Raw genomic sequence first — 8758 nt, 5'->3', positions numbered from 1 at the left:
TCCCTCATAAGCGAAGAACCGAATGCGCGAAAATAAAAGTCATCTAATCAGATTTCATTTATCTAAAATTTGCAAAGAAACATTTCCAGGGACAAGAATATTGATATTAGCCGAATATAAAAACGGCAGAAATATTCAAAATTTCTGAATTGTCACTGATGCCGCCGAATTGGAATAATTTTTATAATTCAAGAGTTTTGTTATAAAAGATGCGAACTTTTGCTTCATTTAATTGAGTGGCAATTTTTCCTTTTTAAAATTTGACTTTCGGCTGATTTTATTTTCGGTCTTTCGCTCACGAGTTTTTTCGCGCATTCGGTCCTTCGCGCATGAGAATAGCCCCTTATTCTTGCCTAGTTTTTGGAGCCTGTTGGCCTTGGCTCGAAGTGGAAGCAATTGCCGATAACAAGTTTTCTGATTCTTTTCGCAAATGTTATTTTTTTTGAGATAAATAGTTTGAAGTTTTTTTTCGATTTGTCGGTTCCTTGCAAGCATGTTGAAGAAATTCGGTCGTTAAGGCTACCCGACCATCAGCAGAAGGTCACCCTCTTCGTGGTGAGCTTGATGCTGGTGCGGCAATGGATTGAGGAGAACGTAACGAAATATCGGGAGTCTCGGGCACCAACAGTGGAGTCGACACATGCTATTGACTATAGCCGGAGGCTTGAGTTGTTTGAGACTGCTTGCAAAGTCTTCGCTGAACCCATGGTGAGGCACCTTTGGAGTCGCATACGATTCTTCTCATGGTTTCGGGCGACACTGACGTCTTGGCTGTACACGTTGACGAGGAATCACATGCAGAATCATCAAAAGGAATATCGTCAGTTCCTGGCCGAGATCGGGCCGGAGGCCTTCAAGAGACCTTTGCTCAACCATTGCAATGCGATAATCACGGGTTGGAAAAGGGTTGGTAAGGTGTCTAGAGACAATACCCAAGCAAGGGAGTCGATACTGGAGGAAGACCTCGCGAAGAATGTGAGCTCAAGCTTTCACAACTCTTTCTGCTTGAATAGGGAATCCAATGTGAAGAGTCTACCGAACCAGTAGAGGAGATTGCAAGAGCAAAGGAAACGGATGCGGGCCTACGAACAACTGAAGATATGGAAAGAGATCGTAATCAGTTCCGACGATGAAGTAGAATTATCATGGCAAATCACTTTGTCGAGTCCATCCGGTTTGCGACTTTCCGGTTTGAGACTTTAAATCACTAGGTCACACATTAGAATATCAGAATATCAGACAATTTTTTTAAACCATTTTGAACGAAGAAGTCACGGAGCGAGTGATAATGTCACCAGGGAAGGATGACAATTTGGGGAATCTGAGTGTGAGACACAAATTGATCCTGCCTCATTGAAAAGATTCTGAAGAAGTCATGTGCAAGCCAAACGAGTCGCCTAAAAAGCTGGAGCTAGGCAGTTGTCTTGATCTAGCGAGTGGAGGTGGAGAACATTCTTGTGATGGACGGTTTTGTGTCAGAACACAGTCTTTTCAAAGCAAAGATCTGGCCACTTGGTTTTATGACATCACTGAGAAGGAGAAGAGTGAGGTGCAAATAGTAGCTGGGTGTTACGCGAGCACCCCAGTAAATCTAGCCACGGCATTGGGATTCTTCTCGAGGATGTGTCGTCTAGATTCACTGGAGAAGCAGAGTCCGAGCACCATCTGGTGACGGCATTTAGCGTGGAGTCTTGGCCTGAAGTGTTGGAGATAGTCCATTAGCATATCAAGTGATAGAAAATCGGTCCTGAGGTCTACCAATGAATGCGAACCCCTGGTGGGATCAGTCATGGCCAACTTGAGCGGAAGTCATTATCCGTTACATATGGCGATGGTGGAAGTGTCTAGTCAGAGGTTGCTGATTGACAAGGCTTTCTCGGTGCCCAAGTGCATGCGCTTGGCGCTGATGTCATATCATTCACATCGTTTGTTACGGAAGATGCTGGGAGCGAAGCATGGGGATCAAATGGAGGACTTGAGTGAGATCTGGGGGGAGGAAGAGAGTTTGGAAAAAGATAAAAAGAGTGACTTTGAGAGGCAAAACACGATCGGAAGACGACGAATAGTGCCCAAGCCGAGGACGACAATGACGTGACGCATGCGATGATGATGGAGTTTGAGCCTTTGCTCGAGGCTTCAGGAGATTGCAATCTCCGAAGCATCAACTTGATGCACGAAGAATGCCCATGTCATTGTCTGGAACAGACAGTAAGGTACCCGGAGCAGTCAAATCTCTGCTTGATATGGGATATTGAAGAAATTCGGTCGTTGGGGCTACCCGACCATCAGCAGAAGGTCACCCTCTTCGTGGTGAGCTTGATGGTGGTTCTGCTATGGACTGAGGAGAACATAACAAAATAACGGGCGTCTAGGGAACCAACAGTGGAGTCGATTCGTGCCATTGACCATAGTCGGAGGCTTGAGTTGTTTGAGACTGCGTACAAAGTCTTCGCTGAACCCATGGAGGTGAGGCACCTTTGGAGTCGCATACGATTCTTCCCATAGTTTCGGGCGACACTGACGTCTTGACTGTACACGTTGACGAAGAATCACATGAAGAAGCATCAAAAGGAATATCGTCAGTTCCTGGTCGAGATGTTGGCCTTCAAGAGACTTTTGCTCAACCATCGCAATGCGTTGAAAAAGGGTTGGTAAGGTGTCTAGAGACAATACCAAAGCAAGGGAATCGATACTGGAGGATTACCTCGCGAAGAATGTGAGCTCTAGATTGTACAACTCTTTCTGCTTGAACAGGAATCCAAGGTGAAGAGTCTACTGAACCAATAGAGAAGATTGCAAGAGCAAAGGGAATGGATGCGAGCCTACGAACAGGCATGGGAAGAGATCGTAATCAGTTCCGACGATGAAGTGGAACTATTGTGGCCAATCACTGTGTCAAGTCCACCCGGACCCAGTACCTCGAAGACGGGGGCAAGAGCTGAGTAGATTGCTATGGGGTTGGTTCTTGAGTCTTGAGCGTAGAGGGCAAAAGGGGCTTGAGTGTGAACTCAGATAAAATCTGAGGGCACGGAAAAGAAATTTTAAATTACAGAATATTGTTATTAATATACTATATTTATTATAAAAATCAAAATGCTTAATGACAGTTTTCTGATTGGGTGAAACAAACGAAGTTTTAATGATCAGCTTATAAAGTTGAATTTCAGGGTGCAGGTGGATGCAGAATTTGATTACTGTTTGGCTATAATGTGACAATTTTGCAATAGCTTTAATTTTGGCGATGTAGATAAAGTTAAATCTGCCGCAAACTTCTGAAAATTACCAGTGGCACTGTATCTTGAGACGCACGCAACATTCTGGGGCTCACTGACTGATGACGGCATGCGATGATGACATCGATCTTGATCCGGGGAGTAGGTGAGTCCGTGGAGAAGTTTGACTTCGAGTTGAACGTTTAACCTTGATTTTTGGGGCCTTTTTTTAATCTTTTTTTTTAATCTGCAAAATCTTAGCTTCTCAGTCTATAGGTATATGTTTCTTGCTATAGGTAAAAAAAAATTTTAATCTGCAAAATCTTAGCTTCTCAGTCTATAGGTATTTGTGTCTTGCTTGAATCTCAGATTACGGCTAAGGCACTCTCGTCTGGGTGATCCTTTAAAATCAATGTTTATTTTCCCAAGTTTGAAATTAACAACCCAATATTCTATTATATATTTAAAAGCCGGCTTCACTATCTCGCCATGGTTAAGCTTTTTCAACTTATTATTTTTGCATGTTTAAGCTATATCCGTATATTGCAATGGTTAAAATTTTTTTTCAATTTTCCAGTTTAAATTCAATGTTTATTTTCCCAAGTTTGAAATTAACAACCAAATAATGAGATGCTGTCAAAGCTTCCCCAGTGTTTGCAATTTTGGCCTCCATATTTGAGTTACCAAATCTTTTTAGTTCACGAGATACGGCAATTTTCGAGATTTTTCAGAAGTTTCGAAAAAAAGTAACTTGACCAAAAACAAATTTCACAAAATATGAAATTCTCAACCTTGTAGTTGGGTGCTGTCAGGGTGCTCTCAGGTGTTGCGAACCTTGCCTCCAAATCTAACTTCTCAGATCTTTGTATTTTTTGAGATATGAAGTTTTTTATGATTTTTTTTTCAAAAATTTTCAGAAAAATTATTACTTTTTTTTCGCAAAGTCTGAAACTCCCAACCCTGTAGTTGGGTACTGTCAGAGTACTATCAAGCATTGCAAATCTTGCCTCCAAATATGACTGCTCAAACTCTTGTAGTTTTCGAGATATTCAGTTTTTTGTGATTTTTTCTAAAATTTTCAGAAAATATTAATGAATTATACAGAGTGAACTCATGTCAAACGTTGTTAACCAAGCGTGATGGTTCTCGCTTGCAATTAATTGTACAATTTTGCAAATTAATTTTGGGCGGTTTCAATTAATCTATTATCTATTATATCTATCATATATTTGAATGCGGGATTCACTATCTCGCCATGGTTAAGCTTTTTCAACGTATTATTTTTGCATGTTTAAGCTATATCCGTATATTGCAATGGTTAAGATTTTTTTCGATTTTCCAGTTTAAATTCAATGTTTATTTTCCCAAGTTTGAAATTAAGAACCAAATATTGAGATGCTGTCAAAGCTTCCCCATGTTTTGCGATTTTGGCCTCTATATTTGAGTTACCAAATCTTTTTAGTTTACGAGATACGGCAATTTTTGAGATTTTTCAAAAGTTTCGAAAAAAAGTAACTTGAAAAAAATCACTTTTTTGAAATTCTCAACCTTGTAGTTGGTAGCTGTCAGGGTGCTCTCAGGTGTTGCAAATCTTGCCTCCAAATCTCACTTCTCAAATCTTTGTAGTGTTTGTGATATGACGTTTTTTATGATTTTTTTTTTCAAAAATTTTCAGAAAATGTATTACTTTTTTTTCGCAAAGTCTGAAATTCCCAACCCTGTAGTTGGGTACTGTCAGAGTACTATCAAGCATTGCAAATCTTGCCTCCAAATATGACTGCTCAAATTCTTGTAATTTTCGAGATATTACGTTTTTTGTGATTTTTTCTAAAATTTTGATTAATTATACAGAGTGAACTCGTGTCAAACGTTGTTAACCAAGCGTAATGGTTCGTGCTTGCAATTAATTGTACAATTTTGCAATTTAATTTTGGGTTATTTCAATTAACTTATTATCTATTATATCTTTCATATATTTGAAAGCGGGCTTCACTATCTCGCCATGGTTAAGCTTTTTCAACGTATTATTTTGCATGTTTAAGCTATATCCGTATATTGCAATGGTTAAGATTTTTTTTCAAGTTTCCAGTATAAAATCAATGTTTATTTTCCCAAGTTTGAAATTAACAACCCAACATTGTATTAAATATTTAAATGCGGGCTTCACTATCTCGCCATGTTTAAGCTTTTTCAACGTATTATTTTTGCATGTTTAAGCTATATCCGTATATTGCAATGGTTAAGATTTTTTTTCGATTTTCCAGTTTAAATTCAATGTTTTTTTTCCCAAGTTTGAAATTAAGAACCAAATATTGAGATGCTGTCAAAGCTTCCCCATGTTTTGCGATTTTGGCCTCTATATTTGAGTTACCAAATCTTTTTAGTTTACGAGATACGGCAATTTTTGAGATTTTTCAAAAGTTTCGAAAAAAAGTAACTTGAAAAAAATCACTTTTTTGAAATTCTCAACCTTGTAGTTGGTAGCTGTCAGGGTGCTCTCAGGTGTTGCAAATCTTGCCTCCAAATCTCACTTCTCAAATCTTTGTAGTGTTTGTGATATGACGTTTTTTATGATTTTTTTTATCAAAAATTTTCAGAAAATGTATTACTTTTTTTTCGCAAAGTCTGAAATTCCCAACCCTGTAGTTGGGTACTGTCAGAGTACTATCAAGCATTGCAAATCTTGCCTCCAAATATGACTGCTCAAATTCTTGTAATTTTCGAGATATTACGTTTTTTGTGATTTTTTCTAAAATTTTGATTAATTATACAGAGTGAACTCGTGTCAAACGTTGTTAACCAAGCGTAATGGTTCGTGCTTGCAATTAATTGTACAATTTTGCAATTTAATTTTGGGTTATTTCAATTAACTTATTATCTATTATATCTTTCATATATTTGAAAGCGGGCTTCACTATCTCGCCATGGTTAAGCTTTTTCAACGTATTATTTTGCATGTTTAAGCTATATCCGTATATTGCAATGGTTAAGGTTTTTTTTCGATTATCCAGTTAAAACTCAATGTTTATTTTCCCAAGTTTGAAATTAACAACCCAATTTTCTTTTATATATCTATTATATATTCAAATGCGGACTTCACTATCTCGTCATGGTAAAGCTTTTTCAACGTATAATTTTTGCATGCTTAAGCTATATCCGTATATTGCAATGGTTAAGATTTTTTTTTCGATTTTACAATTTAAAATCAATGTTTATTTTCCCAAGTTTGAAATTAACAACGCATTATTCTATTATAAATTTAAATGAAGGCTTCACAATCTTGCCATGGTTATCTTTTTCAACGTATTATTTTTGCATGTTTAAGCTATATCCGTATTTTGCGATGGTTAAGATTTTTTTTTCGATTTTCCAGTTTAGGTTCAATGTTTATTTTCCCAAGTTTGGAATTAACAACCAAATATTAAGATGCTGTCAAAACTTCCCCAGGTTTTGCGATTTTGGCCTCCATATTTGAGTTACCAAACCTTTTTAGTTTACGAGATACGGCAATTTTCGAGATTTTTCAGAAGTTTCGAAAAAAAGTAACTTGACCAAAAACAAATTTCACAAAATATGAAATTCTCAACCTTGTAGTTGGGTGCTGTCAGGGTGCTCTCAGGTGTTGCGAACCTTGCCTCCAAATCTAACTTCTCAGATCTTTGTATTTTTTGAGATATGAAGTTTTTTATGATTTTTTTTCAAAAATTTTCAGAAAAATTATTACTTTTTTTCGCAAAGTCTGAAGATCCCAACCCTGTAATTGGGTACTGTCAGAGTACTATCAAGCATTGCAAATCTTGCCTCCAAATATGACTGCTCAAATTCTTGTAGTTTTCGAGATATTCTGTTTTTTGTGATTTTTTCTAAAATTTTCAGAAAATATTAATGAATTATACAGAGTGAACTCATGTCAAACGTTGTTAACCAAGCGTGATGGTTCTCGCTTGCAATTAATTGTACAATTTTGCAAATTAATTTTAGGCGGTTTCAATTAATCTATTATCTATTATATCTATCATATATTTGAATGCGGGATTCACTATCTCGCCATGGTTAAGCTTTTTCAACGTCTTATTTTTGCATGTTTAAGCTATATCCGTATATTGCAATGGTTAAGATTTTTTTCGATTTTCCAGTTTAAATCTATTATATATTTAAATGCGGGATTCACTATTTCGCCATGGTTAAGCTTTTTCAACGTCTTATTTTTGCATGTTTAAGTTATATCCGTATATTGCAATTGTTAAAATTTTTTTTCGATTTTCCAGTTTAAATTCAATGTTTATTTTCCCAAGTTTGAAATTAAGAACCAAATATTGAGATGCTGTCAAAGCTTCCCCATGTTTTGTGATTTTGGCCTCTATATTTGAGTTACCAAATCTTTTTAGTTTACGAGATACGGCAATTTTTGAGATTTTTCAAAAGTTTCGAAAAAAAGTAACTTGAAAAAATTTCATAAAATATGAAATTCCCAACCCTGTAGTTGGGTACTGTCAGAGTACTATCAAGCATTGCAAATCTTGCCTCCAAATATGACTGCTCAAATACTTGTAATTTTCGAGATATTACGTTTTTTGTGATTTTTTCTAAAATTTTCAGAAAATATTGATTAATTATACAGAGTGAACTCGTGTCAAACGTTGTTAACCAAGCGTAATGGTTCGTGCTTGCAATTAATTGTACAATTTTGCAATTTATTTTTGGGTTATTTCAATTAAATTATTATCTATTATATCTTTCATATATTTGAAAGCGGGCTTCACTTTCTTGCCATGGTTAAGTTTTTTCAACGTATTTTTTTGCATGTTTACGCTATTTCGGTATATTGCAATGGTTAAGATTTTTTTTCGATTTTCCAGTTTAAATTCAATGTTTATTTTCCCAAGTTTGAAATTAACAACCAAATATTGACATGCTGTCAAAAGTTCCCCAGGTTTTGCGATTTTGGCCTCCATATTTGAGTTACCGAATCTTTTTAGTTTACGAGATACGGCAATTTTTGAGATTTTTCAAAAGTTTCGAAAAAAAGTAACTTGAAAAAATTTCACAAAATATGAAATTCTCACCCTTGTAGTTGGTAGCTGTCAGGGTGCTCTCAGGTGTTGCAAATCTTGCCTCCAATTCTCACTTCTCAAATCTTTGTAGTTTTCGTGATATGACGTTTTTTATGATTTTTTTTTTTCAAAAATTCTCAGAAAATGTATTACTTTTTATTCGCAAAGTCTGAAACTCCCAACCCTGTAGTTGGGTACTGTCAGAGTACTATCAAGCATTGCAAATCTTGCCTCCAAATATGACTGCTCAAATCCTTGTAATTTTCGAGATATTACGTTTTTTGTGATTTTTTCTAAAACTTGCAGAAAATATTGATTAATTATACAGAGTGAACTCGTGTCAAACGTTGTTAACCAAGCGTAATGGTTCGTGCTTGCAATTAATTGTGCAATTTTGCAATTTAATTTTGGGTTATTTCAATTAATTTATTATCTATTATATCTTTCATATATTTGAAAGCGGGCTTCACTATCTCGCCATGGTTAAGCTTT

This window comes from Symsagittifera roscoffensis, chromosome 4 (genome assembly GCF_963678635.1).
Source record: "Symsagittifera roscoffensis chromosome 4, txSymRosc1.1, whole genome shotgun sequence".
Taxonomy (NCBI): Eukaryota; Metazoa; Xenacoelomorpha; order Acoela; family Convolutidae; genus Symsagittifera; species Symsagittifera roscoffensis.
Note: the sequence above shows the minus strand (reverse complement) of the source record.